We start from the raw sequence: 21,031 nt of genomic DNA, 5'->3' as shown, positions 1-21,031 counted from the left end.
CGTTGGTGGGGAATTTTACCGCTCGATGAGATTAAAATTTGGCTGCAGTAGGTAATAACAAAAAAATACTAGGCCCTACTAGTTTCAGGAATCCAAGGGGATAGAGGTATAATAGATACTAGGAAGTTTCAGTGCACCTCCGCGCCCGTGTGGTGGTACTGATTCCTGTCTTTGTTAGATTAGGTGTTTCAGTAACACATATACTGGTTTTCGTGAGTGTTGTGCAAACCTGATGTATTGATATAATGAACAATGACTTGCTTGCAACTATTTTACAACATATAAGCTGAGTAGTATATATGCTACAACTTGCCCTTCTCTCAGCTGAGCTAAGGAAAACTATGCTCGAACTAAATATGACTACATCTGCAGGTACCACCTTGCCAGGAAAGTCCGAGTGAATTAAGAGCAAGCCTGGACCAATTACAGTGGAAGACAATAAGGCATGTAGATGTACCATCTTTGAAAGAACTTGTGGATCTCGAGGAAGCCAAGGGACATCCATATGGCAGTATCAACTCTACATGAAACAGAGATATATTTACGTACGGTCAGAAATTTGGAAATCTTTGATTTTCTACTAAATAAATGATTCGCTGTGACCAATACCATGGGTCAGAAGTTCACCAATTAAATTCTGAAACTAATGCAAACTATTTGAATAGATAGCGCCAAACCATATTGACATATTGGAAAAAACCAAGTCAGTGAAACATCAACCAACTTTTTTCAACATATGTAGTGGTTCTACCGATATCTTTGGCAAGGCCTCACCAGGAATAATTCAAGGCCAGACAGTGATAGCCCATCTCTCTCAAAATCTCTACAGCTTTATGTTGTCAAGTGTCAACCATAACATCCGTTTATCATTGTAAGTTTGAAATAAAATGCATTTATCCAACAGGTCGGATCATTTTAGCCATGCTTCATCTCACATGCTGATTTTGTATTTATGGTATTGATCTACAGTTACAACAACAACAGTCACTCCGAAACATATTATGGCTGTTAAAACTCCAAATCACAATTAGGAAGACGTAAATGCATGATAGCTCACGCTTACAGGGCTAGAGGAGCTATATAATGTCTGAATGTGTCCAATATATTGTCCTCAACAATGGCGTATTCAGTCTGAGAAATTTAAGGACTTTTTGATAGTAAAATAGAAAAAGTGTGTCAGAAAACTTCTAAAGCTTGTGATAGTTCTGAAGATGCGATGGAAGAATCATGTCATACATACAGCCTTACGACGCTGATTAGTACTCCACTCCATGCTAACATACTAACATACATGCATATGGAATCACCAGAAAACTGAACCACTCACCTTACCGCAAACGCAATTAACCCCAGTCTTCACATATGTTGTGCGTGACCTCATCGTTTTGTTTATCCTACGCACAAAACAGTTTCAAGCCATTTAAGCTTCACTTTTTTCTCATACACTCAATAATCTTGAAATTATACAGTGACATCAAGAAATGGGTGTTTACAGTAGCAAGCAAGAGAAAACAAACGTAATGGAATACTTACTGGTGACGCTTGTGCTTCGAAACATTCCCTGCAAAGCAAATAAAATTTGTTGTCACATTGTGTGCACGACACCAATTAATACTGATGTATGTCCTACTGAATATGAGATATATTGCTCCGCATAAGATAGTGCTAGGTGCTGATCTGATACTTGACACCGAACAGAATCTATCCCAGAGTTAACCGAAATCCTGGTGGTTCTGAACCTAAGAGAGACTGCGTGCATGTGAACCTATATCCAGAAAGGAAGAAAGAATTTTCTTGTTCTGGGGGATCTGTTAGTTGATCAGTTCATGGACAACGTGTCTCACAAATTAATCTAAATCCTATGGCCAATAATACTGCACGGACGATGTGCTGCACAATTTGACCCAAAATCTAGGTGATTTCAAACATAAAACGGCCAGATCAAAAACATTATTTGTGGAGGCAAGAAATCAATGCATAAGATTCCTAGGCATACCCATAGCATGCTCAAGAGGACAAACATGCGATAACCCCTCACAGGCTCAAATGCAGCCTACAACTCACTACTTACATAGTATTGTTATGAGCAGTTTAGAGAGTAATAAAATTGAAGAAATCACCAGTTGAATGATTTATTTGTAATCCAAGACAAAAATCTGTAACTCCAAGGGGACATGCTCGGTCACGTGAAATGTAACCAGATCATGTTAAAATATAGTACCATAGTAAGAAAATTACTATGCTTATGAAGCAAACCAAGACAATGGTGGTATTTTAGATATTTTCAGTTAGAAAACTGGTCACGTGAAATGTAACCAGATCATGTTAAAATATAGTACTCCCTTTGTCTAAAAAAGGATTTCTCAACTTTTGTTATCACCAGAATTTGACCAAGTCAGAGGTGGGCCGCGATTGAAGATGGACGTGAAGAAATATATATAGGAGAAGTATGTGGATCGGCCTTTTTACCAAGTTGGGCTTAATTGCCCATGTATCTGTAACATTTTAGATCGTATCTTAGTTTAGAGATAGAATCTTAGTCGTGCACGGTTTAGTGCATGCCCACATTAGAAAGTCCCCTGGACTATAAATATGTACCTAGGGTTTATGGAATAAACAACTCACGTTCAACCCCAAAAACAAACCAATCTCGGCGCATCGCCAACTCCTTCGTCTCGAGGGTTTCTATCAGGTAAGCGACATGCTGCCTAGATCGCATCTTGCGATCTAGGCAGACACAAGCCCCACGTTGTTCATGTGTTGCTCGTATCGAAGCGCTTTTGATGGCGAGCAACGTAGTTATCATTAGATGTGTTAGGGTTAGCATTGTTCTTCGTTTAAGCATGCTTACGTAGTGCAACCCTTGCATATCTAGCCGTCCTCACGCCTATCCCGGGTGTGGGGGCGGCACCCCGCTTGATCATTATTTAGTAGATCTGATCCGTTACGATTGCTCCTTGTTCTACAAGGATTAGTTTAATATCTGCAATAGTTTGGCCTTACAAAGGGGGAGGATCCCGTGGCACGTAGGGGTGGCGTTCGCAAGTCCTAAACGGGATGTTCCTAGGATCAACTTCATGTTGGTTTTCTGGCCTTGTTTAGGATCGGCTTACGAGCACCGTGCGTGGCCATCCGGCCCAACCTGGAGTAGGATGATCCGATTATGTGGTGAAAACCCTAAATCGTCGTAGATCTCATTAGCTTCATCTTGATCAAGCGGGACCACCAAGTATTCGTACACCCCGTACGGATCATGGGTGGATCGGCTCTTTGAGCCGATTCACGAGATAACCTCGAGAGCCGATCGAGGCTCGTATTTAACGTTTACATGTATGCCCCGCGCAGAAACTAAGCGAGGCAATCTCATCACCTTCCCGACCAGGTATAGGTCAGGTGGCACGCCCTTGCACTTCGCAACGCCGCGTGTGACCGAAGAGCATTGCGGGCCGTCGCTCGGAGGGGTCTCAGCCAGCCGCAGCTCTAGGCTCCCCCCGGCTCTACGGTGTTGACAAGGCCGCTGCCCGCCGGTGGGTTTTGGCAGTCAACACATTCTGGCACGCCCGGTGGGACCATCGTCTACATCAGCCACATCGCCATCTACATCTGAGATGGCGGACGGCACGCCAGTCACCTACGAGGAACTGCCTGACGACCTCAAGAAGCAATACAACGAGATCAAGGCTACCCTCGAAGCCGACCTCATCGGCTTGTATCACAGGACCCATCCGCATGGCGTCACGCGGAAGGATTTCTCACCGGAAGGCGCACTCGACGAAGTGGACCTATCTGTCCCGTCAGAAGAGCGCACCAGGGCCGTACGCCACGAGATTGGTGGCATGGTGGCTCACTCGTTGCGCCTCCATTCTGAGAGCCTGGTGAATACTTTGGAGCATGTCGCCGTTCGGATGGTCAGGCAGGTCATGAAGAATCCGCACTCTTTGTTGGAGTCAGCTATCAGGACCTACCAAGGGAAAGTGTCACCCCACCCCCGCTTGCCGTTGTCGCGCACATCGGCGAGACTGGGAATGCGTAATTCACCTGCGCGTGCCGTTGACAGGGTTAACGGTACTCACCCCTGGAGGTGCCAACCAGGACATTCATTCAACATCAACATGATAGAACTGGGACACCCCCTTGAGGAAGATGAGGGCGAAGGCAACTCCTCTTATGGCAAAGACAAGGAAGAAGCCGCTCCATGTGATCGGCCCCGACACCGCCAAAACATCCTGGTGATGATCAAGGTAGAAGCCGACGCTAGTAATCGGCCCGCTGTATCCGTATCGCCCGCTCTCCCGAGTATGCGGAGTCGACCTTACGGGTGACGGGAAGGCCGGGGTACGGGTTCACATCGGCCGATGAGCCGGAGGAAGTTGACATCGGTCCGGGGATAAGCCTCGACCTACCTTTATCGGCAAGAAGTTAGATCCGCAGCTAGGGGACAGATGATAGCCCTGTTGAAGGAATACCCGGATTGCTTTGCATGGGATTATACAGAGATGCCTGGTTTGGACAGGAGCATCATTGAGCATCGACTTCCCCTGAAGAAAGGGTTTCGGCCGTTCCAGCAACGAGCACGTCAGATGAGGGCCGAGATTCTGGAAGAAGTCAAGAAGGAGATTGAGAAAATGTTGGCCGCCGGATTCATCAGGCCATGCAGGTATGCTGAGTGGATCTCCAGTATAGTTCCGGTGGAGAAGAAAGACGGCCGATGGCGTGTGGCCATCGATTTCCGAGATCTTAACAGTGGCTACCCCAAAGGACGAATACCCGATGCCCGTGGCGGAAACATTGATAAACGCCGCGGCTGGCCACAAGGTGTTGAGCTTCATGGATGGTAACGCCGGTTATAATCAGATTTTCATGGCTCCGTAAGACATACACAAGACCGCATTCGGAGTACCAGAGGCGGTAGGCTTGTTCGAATATGTGGTCATGACCTTCGGGTTGAAAAATGCTGGTGCAACGTACCGGCGAGCCATGAACTATATATTTCATGATCTGATCGGCAAGTTGGTGGAGATCTATATCGACGACGTGGTGGTCAAATCGGTATCCATGGAGGGGCACTTGGACGATCTACGGCGCGTCCTAGAACGGACTCGGAAATTCGGGCTGAGGATGAACCCGAAGAAGTGTGCCTTTGGCGTGACGGCTGGTCAATTTCTGGGTTTTCTGGTTCATGAACGAGGAATTGAGATCGGCCTGAAAAGTCAGGAGGCGGTGCGTACCATGCAGCCGCCGACCACGAAAAAGGAGCTTCAACGCCTCATCGGCAAGATCAATTTCGTCCGGCGGTTCATCTCTAATCTGTCGGGACGAATCGAGCCGTTCATGGCGCCGGTGAAGACCAAGTCCGACGACGAGTTTCATCGGGGGCGGAACGACAACGAGCGTTTGACGAAATTAAGCGATATCCGACAACGCCGCTCGTGCTAGTTCCGCCCCGAGCAAGACAGGCCATTCTACATCTACCCGTCGGTAGCCGATACGTCCATCGCTTCGGTAGTGGTGCAACTCTACGACGGTGTTGAGAGAGTCGTTTTCTACCTCAGCGAGGAGGATGTCTGGACGCGGAGACAAGATACCCCGAGGTCGAGAAACTCGCCTTTGTTTATTCTTCACCCGCACCAAGCTCCATCACATCCTTCGACGGCGGAGATCATCGTCATTTGTAAATCAGACGTCGTCAAACACATGTTGTCGGCCCTGTTTTGAAAGGCCGACTCGGTAAGTGGATGCTTGCGCTTGTCGAATTTGATCTCCGGTACCAGCCTGCGAGGGCGATTAAGGGCCAAGCGTTAGCCGATCTCATCGCCGAACGGATCAGCACCAATATAGCAGCACTATCCATTCGTGCATGGGCTATGTTCTTCGATGGATCGGTTTGTGACGGTGGATGCGGTATCGGCATTCTACTCGTATCACCTCGGGGGGCAGAATACTCCTTCTCCATCAGATTATCTACCCCTTGCACCAATAACGTAGCGAATATGAGGCAATACGTAAAGGAATGGAATTATTGTTGGAAGTCGGAGCTGAAGCTGTAGAGCTCTTCGGGGACTCAAAGTTGGTAATTAACCAGCTCACGGAGGAGTATAGTTGCGAAAGTGAATCGCTGTTCCCATATTGGGTGGAATGCCGTGAGTTGATGACACAGTTCCGGTACATTAACTTCAATTGGATCCCGAGGTCCCGGAATACCGATGCCAACAATCTCGCACAAATGGCGTCAGGCTACATAGATATAGCCGACGGAGCGAGAAGTTCGGATACAATTCCTGGAACGAGAATGATTGGAGAGCCGAAATCTTCGATTATTTGAACGATTCGGCTCGGGGGGCACCTAAACGGGTGAGATACAGAGCCATGAAGTACGTCCTTATAGGAGACGAAATGTTCTACCGGACATTAGAAGGATTGTTACTCAAGTGCCTAGGACCGACCGAGTCAAATCGGCTCTTACATGAGGTGCATGAAGGCGCCTGTGGAACACATCAGTCGGCTCATAAGATGAAGTGGTTGATCAGGCGATCAGGGTTTTATTGGCCCACTATGCTTGAAGATTGCTTCAATTATTACAGGGGGTGCCAAGCATGTCAGATGTTTGGAAAAATTCGGATGGTGCCGGCATCGGCGATGAACCCCATCATCAAGCCTTGGCCGTTTCGGGGTGGGGCATGGATATGATCGGCAAAATCCATCCAGACATCAGTGTAAAAAACATGAATGGATTTTGGTTATCACGGATTACTTCACCAAGTGGGTGGAGGCCGTCCCTATGAAAAAAGTAACATCGGAGGACGTGATCAAGTTTGTGAAAGAACACGTCATTCATAGGTTTGGAATTCCCGGACTATCACGACCGATTGAGGTTCGGTCTTCATTTCTAAAGAATTCAGGAAGTTCCGTGATGACGTAGGGATTAAACTGATCCGATCATCCCCATACTATGCTCAAGCTAACGGACAGGCCGAGGCGACCAATCAAAGCCCGATCAAGCCGATCAAGAGGAAAATTGACGAGAACCCTCGGGATTGGCACGAGAAGCTATCGAAGCGTTATGGGCCTACCGCATGTCGTGCCATGGAGCTATAAAGACCTCGCCGTACCGGCTTGTCTATGGACGAGGAGGCTGTATTGCCTTGGGAAATTACGAGCTGGATCAAGACGCGTCACGTTTCGGAATGATCCGACGAGCTGAAGAGTATGCGGCTTTGATGAGCGACACTATTGAGGACGCAACGTGAACTCGGGCTTTGGTCGTTGGAGAAGATCAAGGAGAACAAAGCCGGGGTGGCTCGTGCTTACAACAAAAAGGTTAGGCCAAAGGAGTTCCAAGTTGGTGATCTTGTGTGGGAAGGCTGTGTTGCCATTGGGAACCAGGGATAAGGCATATGGCAAATGGTCTCCTAATTGGCACGGCCCGTACAAAGTGGTCCGGGCCTTGAAGGGTAATGCGTACATGCTTGGAGGAATTGAGCGGCGAAAAGTTCCCCGTGGTCGTTAATGGTCAACACCTCAAGAAATATTTCCCAAGCATGTGGGATGATGGACGAGTAAGATGTGGGGGCCGATTTCGGAATCGACCGATAAAAAAAAAACATATATACATCGGAGCCGATGCACGGGCATCGACTCGAGAAAACGTATGGAGATTAACAAGTATGCAAGTTCAGCCGATGCACGGGCATCGACTTCGGAGAACGAGCCGATACGCCGATATCGACTTTAGCGGAATAAGTTTATACAACAGCTTGGCCTCAGACAGCGAGATGAGCCGATATTTCGCCATCGGCTCCCTGTACGACAACTCCATTCGGTAATCGACAAGGGAGCGAAATTAGTTGAGGGATTTTCTTCATTTGATGAGGGGATTCCTTACAAAGAAAGAGCCGATTGCTCGGGGAGGGAGAACAAAAGAAGGGTCTATTGACCAATCTACTATTGCTAGGCCTATACTAGTAGATCTTAATCTACGGGCCGTCGCTTCCTTCGTCGTCGTCCTCGGAACTCTCATCGGCACTCGCTGCCGATGGGTTCCTCGTCGTCTGCTCCCGTAACCCTCTACGGGGGCTTCGTCTTCGTCTTCATCGTCACCGCTCGTCGTCGTCCCACCACATGCGGAGGCGCTTCGCCGGCGGGTAACCCTCGAGGGAGTCGTCGTCGTCGTCATCGTCTTCCTCTTCCTCTTCTTCGGAGGTGGGGCAGCCGTCCCGGGGAACCGAGTCGTCCTCGCTCTCCGACTCCGAGTTCCCGACGGCGAGGAACCGAAGACTTTCATCCCCGCCGGTCGGGGACCGGTCGTCTTCGGACCGGACGGAAGAGGCATGGTCTTCCGGGTCCCATGCTTCGGGGCGCGGATGTCCGGTGGCGTCTCGCGGGAGGAGGAGGACCCGTAGGAAAGCTCGGAGGAGGAGTCGTGGAAGACCGACGAGGAGGAAGAAGAGGAGGAAGACATGGCTGTGGGAGTTTGGGGGTTTTTGGTGCCGATGGCCAGAACAGAGCAGGATGGTGAAATGGCGAACTGCTCAGAGCGGTTAAATAAAAGGGGGCCACGGTGAAAAAAATTCAATGCCACAGCAGTTTTCGAGGAGGCAGTACTCAAAGACAACGGTCAAATTGTGCGGAGCAATGGTTCTGCTCTGCCATGACATGACCCGACGAAAAATGCTGCAATGGTTCTGCTCTGCCATGACATGACCCGACGAAAGGAAAACATAATGATTTTGGAAATATCATTTCCAAAACCAGGGGGGCATGTGTTATCACCAGAATTTGACCAAGTCAGAGGTGGGCCGCGATTGAAGATGGACGTGAAGAAATATATATAGGAGAAGTATGTGGATCGGCCTTTTTACCAGAGTTGGGCTTAATTGCCCATGTATCTGTAACATTTTAGATCGTATCTTAGTTTAGAGATAGAATCTTAGTCGTGCACGGTTTAGTGCATGCCCACATTAGAAAGTCCCCTGGACTATAAATATGTACCTAGGGTTTATGGAATAAACAACTCACGTTCAACCCCAAAAACAAACCAATCTCGGCGCATCGCCAACTCCTTCGTCTCGAGGGTTTCTATCAGGTAAGCGACATGCTGCCTAGATCGCATCTTGCGATCTAGGCAGCACAAGCCCCACGTTGTTCATGTGTTGCTCGTCATCGAAGCGCTTTTGATGGCGAGCAACGTAGTTATCATTAGATGTGTTAGGGTTAGCATTGTTCTTCGTTTAAGCATGCTTACGTAGTGCAACCCTTGCATATCTAGCCGTCCTCACGCCTATCCCGGGTGTGGGGGCGGCACCCCGCTTGATCATTATTTAGTAGATCTGATCCGTTACGATTGCTCCTTGTTCTACAAGGATTAGTTTAATATCCGCAATAGTTTGGCCTTACAAAGGGGGAGGATCCCGTGGCACGTAGGGTGGCGTTCGCAAGTCCTAAACGGGATGTTCCTAGGATCAACTTCATGTTGGTTTTCCGGCCTTGTTTAGGATCGGCTTACGAGCACCGTGCGTGGCCATCCGGCCCAACCTCGGAGTAGGATGATCCGATTATGTGGTGAAAACCCTAAATCGTCGTAGATCTCATTAGCTTCATCTTGATCAAGCAGGACCACCAAGTATTCGTACACCCCGTACGGATCATGGGTGGATCGGCTCTTTGAGCCGATTCACAGGATAACCCGAGAGCCGATCGAGGCTCGTATTTAACGTTTACATGTATGCCCTGCGAGAAACTAAGCGAGGCAATCTCATCACCTTCCCCGACCAGGTATAGGTCAGGTGGCACGCCCTTGCACTTCGCAACGCCGCGTGTGACCAGAAGAGCATTGCGGGCCGTCGCTCGGAGGGGTCTCAGCCAGCCGCAGCTCTAGGCTCCCCCCGGCTCTACGGTGTTGACAAGGCCGCTGCCCGCCGGTGGGTTTTGGCAGTCAACAACTTTAGACAAATTTAGATGTATCTAGATACTAAAATAGGTCTAGATACATCCAAATTTTGATAAAGTTGAGACATCCCTTTATGAACGGAGGGAGTACCATGGTAAGAAAATTACTATGCTTATGAAGCAAACCAAGGGATATACAAGGAGACATCCCATGGTGTATGCTCTTTGCGGATGATGTGGTGCTAGTCGATGATAGCCGAACGGGGGTTAATAGAAAGTTAGAGTTGTGGAGGCGAACTCTCGAATCGAAAGGTTTTAGGCTTAGTAGAACTAAAACTGAATACATGAGGTGCGGTTTCAGTTCTACTAGGCACGAGGAGGGAGAGGTTAGCCTTGATGGGCAGGTGGTACCGGAGAGAGACACTTTTCGATATTTGGGGTCCATGTTGCAGAAGGATGGTGATATCGATGAAGATGTGGGCCACCGAATCAAGGCTAGTTGGATGAAGTGGCGCCAAGCTTCGGGCGTACTCTGTGACAAGAGAGTGCCACAAAAGCTAAAAGGCAGGTTCTATAGGACAGCTATCCGACTCGCGATGTTGTATGGCGCCGAGTGTTGGCCAACGAAGAGACGACATATCCAACGATTAAGTGTAGTAGAGATGCGCATGTTGAGATGGATATGTGGCCACACAAGAAAGGATCGGGTACGGAACGACGATATACGGGAGAGAGTTGGGGTAGCACCGATTGAAGAGAAGCTGGTCCAACATCGTCTCGGATGGTTTGGACATATCCAACGGAGGCCTCCGGAAGCGCCAGTGCATAGCGGACGGATAAAGCGTGATGAGAATGTTAAGAGGGGTCGTGGTAGACCAAACTTGACATGGGAGGAGTCCGTTAAGAGAGACTTGAAGGTTTGGAATATCGACAAAGATTTAGCCATGGATAGGGGTGCGTGGAAGTTAGCTATCCACGTTCCGGAACCATGACTTGGTTTCGAGATCTTATGGGTTTCAACTCTAGCCTACCCAAACTTGTTTGGGACTGAAAGGCTTGGTTGTTGTTGTTGTTGTATGAAGCAAACCAAGACAATGGTGGTATTTTAGATATTTTCAGTTACAAAACTGGATTTTACCTTTTCATTGTGATTTTGATTCTGCGAGAACCCAGTACTTTGTCTAGCTGACAACACTGACTGCGATTTAAGCTGCACCATTCAGAACAGCAGAATCAGCTGATACAACAACAACGGATGACATGGCATGCGATGGGATGACATTATAAATATATAGATGCAAAATAACTATATAAATGTAGCCATAAGTTAAGAGAACAACCTTACACTAAACGGTATCTAGTTTATACTATATAATCCTCCGTATGTGTATCGGGTGAGCTCTCGTACTTCTGCATTCACAAAAGTTGCATTTTTTACTATAAGTCTCGACTCCACAGAAGAAGGCAAAGTGGGAGCTATCAAAATATAGTCTCAGGTTATTAACATGTGAAACTGCTCAAAAAGTTAGTAAAGATCGAAAGAAACAAAGCGTTCATAATTAAAGCAACTTCACCTGCTAAGTGCTAACCAGATGAACATGTTGCGCTCTGGAGTGTCCCAGTTTGGCTCTACTCCATCGCAAACCAAGCTATCCTGTTTGGCTAGCCTGTAGACTACACTGCGAAACCTGAGGACTTGCTCCATACAGCAGACTCATCAAGATGAGCAAGCTGGGCGGTATTGTCATGATCAAGGCCACCACCATGGCAGCCTCCCAAGACAGCTCACCAAGATATTTAGTCGTAATGCAAAATAGGCAGGCTGAATCAAACAATACTTTGTGTCCTAATTGTATAATTTGAAGCAGGTCCACTATTTGATGAGCTACATCATTTGTGTGTATCAGATCATCACCACTGAACAATCGAACAACAAAGAGTGGCAATGGAGAAACATAGCTATCGTTATCCAAAGCCAGGTCGAACCATAGGTAGGTACTACAGAAGACTAAATTTTATAGGATAATAAATAAACTACATTGAGCAAGTGGAGCAGGCTTAAAAATGTCTCACTCGAAAGTCAGAAACACACTAAAAGGAAGACCCTGCACACCTGATTCCTCTAATGCAAAATAGGCTCTGTAGATAAAGAAACATAAAACGATATCAGGATTCAAGCATCAGAAAGTATGGGCGTGCCAATATATATATCCTACTTGTGATTGTTGACAACCTTCTCTATGAATCTCACAGCTAACACACAGATAAAGAGAAAAAAAAATGAACGCAAGTTTTTTAGTGTCGTGTAAAGCCTTACGGCTTTTGTAATCGTTCTTTCCTTTATTCTCCTTACAACTGAATTAACTGAGAAGGTGAAGAGCTGAACGCGCCATGATCTGCTTTGATAGTGCCATCCCACTCACGCATCTGAACCTGCAGCTGGACACATGGCAGCTCTGTCACGGAGAAAAACAGGAAAAATCCCCAAATTTTACAGCAAGAACACCTCAGAAAAAGGAAAGCGTAAGGAAAAAGAAATTTCCCACAACATAGGTCGAGCTCACCCGGCGTCGCGGCCGTTTCCATTCTCGTCGGCTGCCCCGCTCTCGTCGCTTGGCCGTGGTCATTGCGTTCGTATGCGCTTCTGCTGCACCCGCTGTTGATGAGAGGAGATCAGAGAGAGAAACTGATACGGGGCGATCTTCGGTCTCCACCGCATCATGTGCGTCAACGCCGACACGTCACCCAAAGGTGAATCTTCTCCTTTATGCGTGCCTACAATTGTCTCTCATGAATGGTATGCTACTTCATCCTCCTTCATATGACCATGATAGGAACACATCGCCAAGTACGGAGGAAGTGGACGGCACCATGGAGGCTCGAGTACTCAAGGCCGAGGTCGCGGAAGCATGGAAGAGAACGTCGAGGATAAGGAGACGCGCCGAGAAGACCGGCACTCGCCGCACCGCCACTACACTCGAGGACGACGGCACGCGCCGCCCTACCCGCGCCGGCCCTATCGCCCTACATGTGCCGGCCCCGACGCCCCACCGCAAAGAGCATCAAATCCGAACCCTTTATCCCTTTGTATGCCTAAACTACCCTTCCTTTGGTGGCTCCCTATATATAGGCTCCCACCTCCCCCTTCATTAGGTAAGACATAACTTGAGTGAGAACTTGGCTTATGCCTCCACCATCCCTTTGGGATTAGGGAAACCCCCTCCTTAGATTTACCCAAATCTATTGTACAAGGCACTCCTTATATGATTAGTCTCTCACACTCGTGATTCAACCACCGGTCTCTCACTCGTGTGATTCTACCGATCGTATACCGATCTTCCTCTCGGGGATTCTACCGCGTGTCTCTCTTGAGAGATTCTATCGGGATAGTGGTTCGGGCTATCGGGAGTAAACCGAATTGTATCGGGTTGGTGTGTGTTTGGGTGTGTCCATCGTGTTCATCGCCGTGTTTTTCGTGTTCTTCCTCTCCCCCTGCCTTTCCCTCGGTCAATTCGTGAGATCGGGCAACCCACGTGGCCTTAGGCCGCATCATATGGTATCAGAGCAAAGGTTGCCACGAATTTGACCCCCAAATCTGTCCAATTTCGCCCAAAAATTTTCCCAAAAAATTGCCCCAAAAAATAGCTCGAAATTTGATCTCCGAAATTGTTGCGTTTTTTGTGGTTTTGATCCACAGATCTGGTGTTACTGGTGTTGATCTACACTTCCCCAATATATTCCCTTCTAATTCCATCGATTTCAGCTCCAATTTGAGGATTTTTCGAGCTTCCCGTGTGCAAGTTCGTGAGGAACAGTTCATCCCGATTTGGGAATTTCCGGGTCAACGCGCCGCCGCAGGGCCTCTCCATCCGCTCGCATCTGGCCGCGCCTGCGAGCACCATCCGCGCCTTGCTCCTTGCTGCGCCTTCCCACGACGCCCGCCTCCACTCCGCTCCGCTGACCCAGCTTCCGCCTCAACCGCGCAGCGGCGCACCAGCAACTCGAGCCCCACCTCGCGCCTGCACCTTGCTCGCCCAAGCCGCCGCGCAGCTCCTGCTCGCCAACCACCACGCCGCCGCGTCCGCCTGACCAGGCCCAAGCCGCCAGGCTCGCCTCCCCGCGCGCCAAGCCACGCAGGCCCGCCCCCAACTCCCGACGCCCACGCGTGGATTCCCCGCCGCACCAAGCTCCCGCCAGCGCTGCTCCGCTCCACGCCTCTTCCCTAGCTGAGCAGCACGCAGCTAACCTCATTCGGCTCAGCAGCAGGCCGCTCATTCCACCCAGAGCGCGCACGCCCTGTTCCGCACCGCTCGCAAGCCAAGGCTCGTCCGACCCGTCCTGGCAGCTCGCTCGCAGCGCTGCTCCCCCGCGCCAGCATCGCCTTGCTCGCGCCCAACCACCGTGCCGCCGCTTGCAACCTGGCCGCTCAACCACCACCAGCCACCAGACCCGCGCCCACCTGCCCCGCTCGCCCCTGGCCTCCACTCCTCTCTGCTGCAAATCGCCCGCCCCGCCCTGCTCGATTTTGGCCGCAGCTCTTCCCGGCGCGTACGCATCCAATTTCCTTTGCCGCACGCGCAGCTACAGCTCGCCTCCACTGCCGCATCAGCCGCGCAGGCCTTGAATCGCCAGCAATTCTTCTCCCACTTGATTTCTCCACCAACCGGAGCCAAACCGGGCTGTAGACCGGGAAAATTGCTCAAACCGGATCCCAACCGGGCCCCACGCCGGATATCTCGCAAAATCAGCTCGGACCGGGCGCCAACCGGGCGGCACGCCGGACGGTCCGGCCAGAAATCCGGTTGACCGGCTCCTGGACCGGGTTTGACCCAGTTTCGAGCCATTTTGACTCCATTTTTGCCCCAAATTTTGACAACTTTCCGGAGCCCGTTTGACTCCAAACTTTTACAGCCATCTCACAATATCGTGACTCTAATTTTGACACCTTTTCCGAAATTTTTGGAGCCCAACTTTTGACCGCTCGTTTTGACCCAACTTTTCGGGCATTGACTTAGTTTGCTCGGTTTCCGATTTGGAGTGCATCGGCTGTCTATTCCGCTTCCGCGCCTACATCAACTCCGCGACGACACCGTTGGCACCCCGGATCCCGGCGCATCTTCGCCACTTCGACACCACCATTTCGCCATCGCAAGTTCGTGTGCTTGACACCGCCTAACGTCAATAGGTATAACTTGCCTCCCCTACCCCTAGTAGCCTTTTCTTCCTTTGCGTACCTATCCCATTGAGAGTGGCTTTCCGAGCGTTGCGAAGCATTGCACAAGTGTCACGACCGTGAGAGGGTGTGTGTGTGCGTTGTGTTGAGCAAAGCTCCGAAGCAAGCTCGGTGAGAAAGATACACAAAAGAAGAAAAAGTGTGACATATACATAGAGAAAAATAAAGCTTCTAAGCATAGAAAAAAAAGTGAAAAAAAAGAGAAAAAGAAAAAAAAGAAATAGAAAAGTGTGTGTCCACCGATACCGAGAAGTGCAAAGCTTGTGCGCACTAAGAGAGAAAAGAGAAGAGTGACATTTGTGCAAATCTTGTTGCTTCTATCTTGTGCAACCAAGCTACAGTCTCTCTTGTGTTGGCGTGACACCGAGCATATAGTCTTCGTTAGGATCATCTTTGTCACTTGCTCACTTCCTTGGTCGCGCTAACCCCATTGTTCTTCTTGTGTGTGTTTCCGTGTTTCCTTGACATAGATCACCACTTTTGACATTTGACTTTGGATCTTACCCACATTAGACAATAGACTTTTCCGTTGATCTTTTTCGTTTGCTATCCACCCCTTACCCACCACATATAGAGTTCTTAGCCTTTTGCGTGTGCTTTGAGTGTGTGTGTGAGTAACCCGATACATTTCGACTTTGCTCTTGACTTGAACCATTTTCCGATACTTTCTTGATAGGTGGGATACTTGTGTAGTTTTCCTTCCACCATACATATACACCGATCCTAGTGAGAGATACACATGATGACCCCACTAGAGCAAGCCGAGATGAGAGCATACTTCGCCGAGCTAGATGCTCGAGAAGCCCAAATGACACCCAAAGAAAAAGCCGAGTGCAACGCATACATCAAACACCTTGAGAGCAAGAGTGATACACCCCATGAGTCGAGTGAGGATGTTTCGATTTCTAACAAATTAACCTCTACTCCGCTTGTGTTGTCTTCCTCTTTGCTAGGTTGCTCGGACATCGACGACGCCATTGCCATGGAGATGAGGGACTCCACTATATGTGAGATGAGCGACTCCACTATATGTGAGATGAGCGATTCCACCATATGTGAGCTTGGGTGCCACCACTTCGTGAGCATGAGCGATACACCAAGTGAGATGAGAGTGGTAGTTGATAGGTCATGTGAGGCCATTTCGAATTCTAACAACTTACCCTCTACCTCTAGTGTGTTTCCTTGTGTCTTATTAGGTCCCATGGATGACGAGACGCCGATCATGGAGAAGATGTACATGGTGCATGAAGATGATGATATCACACCATGCTTGTTGCTTGAAGATGAACATGGAGGCCACATCGAGCCTACCTCTTCCACAACACCTACCTCATATGAGCGGGACTACAAAGGTACACATATGGGTGTTGATGATGCCATGATCCCACTAGTGGACATGATGATTTGTGAGTGCTTGCATGAGTTGGATGATCTTATTGCTATGTCATATGCTTCTTTCACTTTCCCTTGTGATACTTGTGCCATTGTTGATCATGTGGAAGTAGTTGCTTGTGACACTTTGACCATGCCATGCTATGAGTGTTTCGATTTCTATCCTATTGCTTGCAATATGTCGAACAATTTCTCTTTCCCATGTATTGCTTGCAATGTTGATAATGATGCTTGTTTTGTGACAACCTTGCCGAACAATTGCTCTTTCCCTAGGTTTGTCGACAACAATGATCAAATGTTGAACATGTTTTGTGCTACATGCTTGCAATATTCTCCCATTAATGCAACCAAAATGTTGAATACTTTCTCTTTCCAATGCTTGGTTTGCAATGATGTTCATATGCTTGTGAATGAGATTGCCCCCATAGCTCTCTCACCTTTTGGAGACTTTGCACCTATCCATGTTGAACATGTTCCTAAGTTTTCCCCGCATATTCACAATGTGTACTATAATATCTTGCTTACCGCTAATGGTGATGTGCAAAAGAAATGGCGCATCATGATGGATGATGTGTTCATATACCATGCACACACATTGTTCTTGTTGTCTAACATGTGTGTAGGTACCCACACTCCAATGTCAACCTCGATTGAGCACGAGTTGACAAAAAGAGCTCTTGAGAGCATGATACACGTGAGCTCCAATGAGTGGTTTTGCCCGCACACTTCCACTACACAAGACCTCTCAATGAGAGCACACCGACACTTTGATAAGGTGACCTCCTTCTACTTGCGCCCTCTTCCTAAATCCATTGAACTTTGGCTACGCTTTGATTGCTCCTTTGCTTTTCTTGTGCTATTCATATGGCTCTTGACAAGTGAAGGGACATTCAAGCGTTGGTGTCATCTACCTCCTCTACACGTTCACGAAGACTCATCGTCGAGGACGACTCTTTTTCAAGTGGGGGAGATGATACGGGCGACCTTCGGTCTCCACCGCATCATGTGCGTCAACGCCGACACGTCACCCAAAGGTGAATCTTCTCCTTTATGCGTGCCTACAATTGTCTCTCATGAATGGTATGCTACTTCATCCTCCTTCATATGACCATGATAGGAACACATCGCCAAGTACGGAGGAAGTGGACGACACCATGGAGGCTCGAGGACTCAAGGCCGAGGTCGCGGAAGCATGGAAGAGAACGTCGAGGATAAGGAGACGCGCCGGAGAAGACCGGCACCGCCGCACCGCCACTACGCCCGAGGACGACGGCACCGCCGCCCTACCCGCGCCGGCCCTATCGCCCTACATGTGCTCGGCCCCGACGCCCCACTGCAAAGAGCATCAAATCTGAACCCTTTATCCCTTTGTATGCCTAAACTACCCTTCCTTTGGTGGCTCCCTATATATAGGCTCCCACCTCCCCCTTCATTAGGTAAGACATAACTTGAGTGAGAACTTGGCTTATGCCTCCACCATCCCTTTGGGATTAGGGAAACCCCTCCTTAGATTTACCCAAATCTATTGTACAAGGCACTCCTTATATGATTAGTCTCTCACACTCGTGATTCAACCACCGGTCTCTCACTCGTGTGATTCTACCGATCGTATACCGATCTTCCTCTCGGGGATTCTACCGCGTGTCTCTCTTGAGAGATTCTATCGGGATAGTGGTTCGGGCTATCGGGAGTAAACCGAATTGTATCGGGTTGGTGTGTGTTTGGGTGTGTTCATCGTGTTCATCGCCGTGTTCTTCGTGTTCTTCCTCTCCCCCCCGCCTTTCCCTCGGTCAATTCGTGAGATCGGGCAACCCACGTGGCCTTAGGCCGCATCAGAAACCAAGAAGAAGGAGCAGTCAGGCAACATAACTGCTCCTTGATGCGGCTGGTGTCGACAGCAAGACTGTCGTTCCCCAACGCCGCTGGGATCTGGTCTTGTTCCGGCGACCTCCTCCGTATCCCATTGGGGGAGAGCAGCAGAGCGGCCTCCTCCTTGGTCAGCGGCGCGCCTGAAGATGGAGTAGACGCGCGTGAACGTGCCGGAAGAATGGCTGTTGGAGCTGGGACGGCCGAGCCTCCACGAACTTTACCGCCGCCGAACGGGACCGGATAGAGGCGGTCCAGCAAGGGCGCCGACGGGAGAGGCGGCGCTAGGGTTCGAGCACGGCGTCGCGATTGGGGGCGCAGATTTAGTAGGTTTGCGGGGGAATCTGCTGGGGCATGGTTGGGCGGGGAGATGCGGCGCCATTGGAGCTCGTCGAGGAGCGGTGCATCGAAGAGATCGATAGGGGATGAGATGCTGCCACGGGGTCTTTCCAGAGAGGCCACGAACCCATGAGTGGAAAATTATAACCGCTACGACTGGAAACCGAAAACGCATGGAACGCCGTGAAAAAGGCACAGCAACCGGAATCAAACTACAGAGGGTAACCGGAAGGAGCAGGTAATTATGGAATTTGCAAGGAAAGAAAAAGAAGAGGAGAACTCGATGTACCCTAACGATCGTGCGATCAACAGTGAAAAAAAACATCGTGGCAACCTTCGATTGGACAAAACGACCCTGTAAACAGTACCCCAATCGCTGAGGTTTCAGCAGAAGGATGTAACTTTGATATAGTTATATATAATCAATGGCGTGGGCTAGGAGTTTCTAAACTTCTTATGGCACCTTAAATAAAATGTTGTTCAATCAATAATAACAATGTGCTTATGATTGTTACTCCCTTCCACCATGAATAAAGTCCACATCGGTTTCGTGTCAAACTTTGACTCAAGATTTAGGTACCCACATCTAATTATATGACATCCGCGAAATATACCATTGGAAAGTTCATCGAAACAAGCATCCGATGATATAGTTCTCCATGACATGCAACCCATAATTGGTGGGCCCAAGTATTAGTATAAGCTTGCCTCTCAAAACAAATTGGCATTGTACTCTAGGAAAAAGGGAGACTACTCACAATGGCAATATCAGAAGTAGTATAATGCACTACATGCATGCAAAAATGCTGATGTGTCATATCAATTAATGATGAAAGAGATGATAGTGGTATCATAGGTAGATACCGTATCATAGCACGACTAGAAAAATTACTGCCAAACAAATCTTTTACACACTTTTGTATTGAGATTCTACAAATCATTAAATACATGTAACATATGATACTACTACATGATGATACTATGGATTGTGAAGATAATATCGTACACTAGTATCATATGCATGATACTACTATATGATACTCCCCACTATGACTAGTCTAATAATAACAATAGTACTCAACTTTGCTTGGTCCCTCAAGTGTTTAAAAGTCTATGTTCGGTCCCTCAAGTATCTAAGAGTTTATGTTTGGCCCCTCAACTCTATTGTGGTCAAAATCGAGCACTTAAACACTTATTTAGGTCTAGCAATGATTAAAACATGATTGATCGGTTTATTACTTGTTCTCTGGCATGACGGCAAAGCATTTTGCCAAATCTCAACCACACATAGTTGGGGCCCATTAGAGGGACTAATTAAATCAAAGTACAATGGATGTATAAAAGAAGGTTTTGTCATTGATTAGCTTTGCAACGGCCCATCAACTGTAAGTGTTGCATGTGTTCTAAAGAACTATGTTCATCGTGACAGATCAAGAGGAGTACGCAGTGGACGGCGCACAAAACTACCGTAGTGTGGGCACACCTTACTAATTTACTTTTTTGCACTTTTATATGTGATAAATTTTTGCATAAATAACTAACTAAAACATTTTTAAATAGGGTGGGCCATCCCACCCAAACACCCTGTTGCATACATCGCTGAGGGTAAGGGGTTTCATCTTCGTTCTATGGTATGAGTATGTAAATGCACGTGATACTCATCGAAGACAATATATATATAGCAGACGTCACATCAGATGAGCCTATGGATAAAAATGGGCCAGATCATATCTACTAGTGCACATATGAAGTTAAAATAGGTCAACCATCATTAAATCGATACTACTTAAAAGACCATTGTTTGACCTAATTAAGTGTATATATGAGGTCAGTAATGCTAGTCACAATGCATAGTATCATATATAAAAGTACCGTGTGTATGATACTATACTACATTTTACTATGTCCACGATGCATGGTATCATGTACTAGTATCATAATCTTCTTATATTAATTGATTTGTAGAATCTCAATGTAGATCTATGTACAAGATGTATTTGACATTAAATTTTCTAGTACTATGTGCTATGATACGGTATCTACCTATGATATTATAATCCTCTCTCTCAACTTTAATTGCACTGCCACATCAGCTTTTTTGCAAGCATGAGATGCATGATACTGTACTACCTATGATACTCCCATTGTGGGTAGTCTAAGGGGGCAATGTTAGACCTAATTAAGTGTTTGAGGTTAGTTATGGACCACTGTTATATCTAATTGTGTTTGAGGTCAGTTAGGGACCTTATTATACATAATTAACTGTTAGAGGTGAGTTCAAATGATAATATATAGTTGGGGTCTAAAGTTCACCAA

General features: G+C 47.9%; 1 long non-coding RNA gene across 1 annotated transcript; it reads right to left on the bottom strand.

Moving 5' to 3' along the window:
- Positions 1–213: 213 nt before the first annotated feature.
- LOC124698780 lies at positions 214–11,118 on the bottom strand. The gene is made up of 4 exons (XR_007001118.1): positions 11,024–11,118; positions 1,534–1,561; positions 1,328–1,394; positions 214–520 (listed from the first exon to the last, which is right to left on the bottom strand). It is a non-coding gene; the product is annotated as an uncharacterized LOC124698780 (long non-coding RNA).
- Positions 11,119–21,031: the final 9,913 nt, after the last annotated feature.

This window comes from Lolium rigidum, chromosome 3 (genome assembly GCF_022539505.1).
Source record: "Lolium rigidum isolate FL_2022 chromosome 3, APGP_CSIRO_Lrig_0.1, whole genome shotgun sequence".
NCBI lineage: Eukaryota > Viridiplantae > Streptophyta > Magnoliopsida > Poales > Poaceae > Lolium > Lolium rigidum.
The sequence above is the reverse complement of the archived record's forward strand: the minus strand, read 5'-3'. Positions and strand labels throughout refer to the sequence as shown.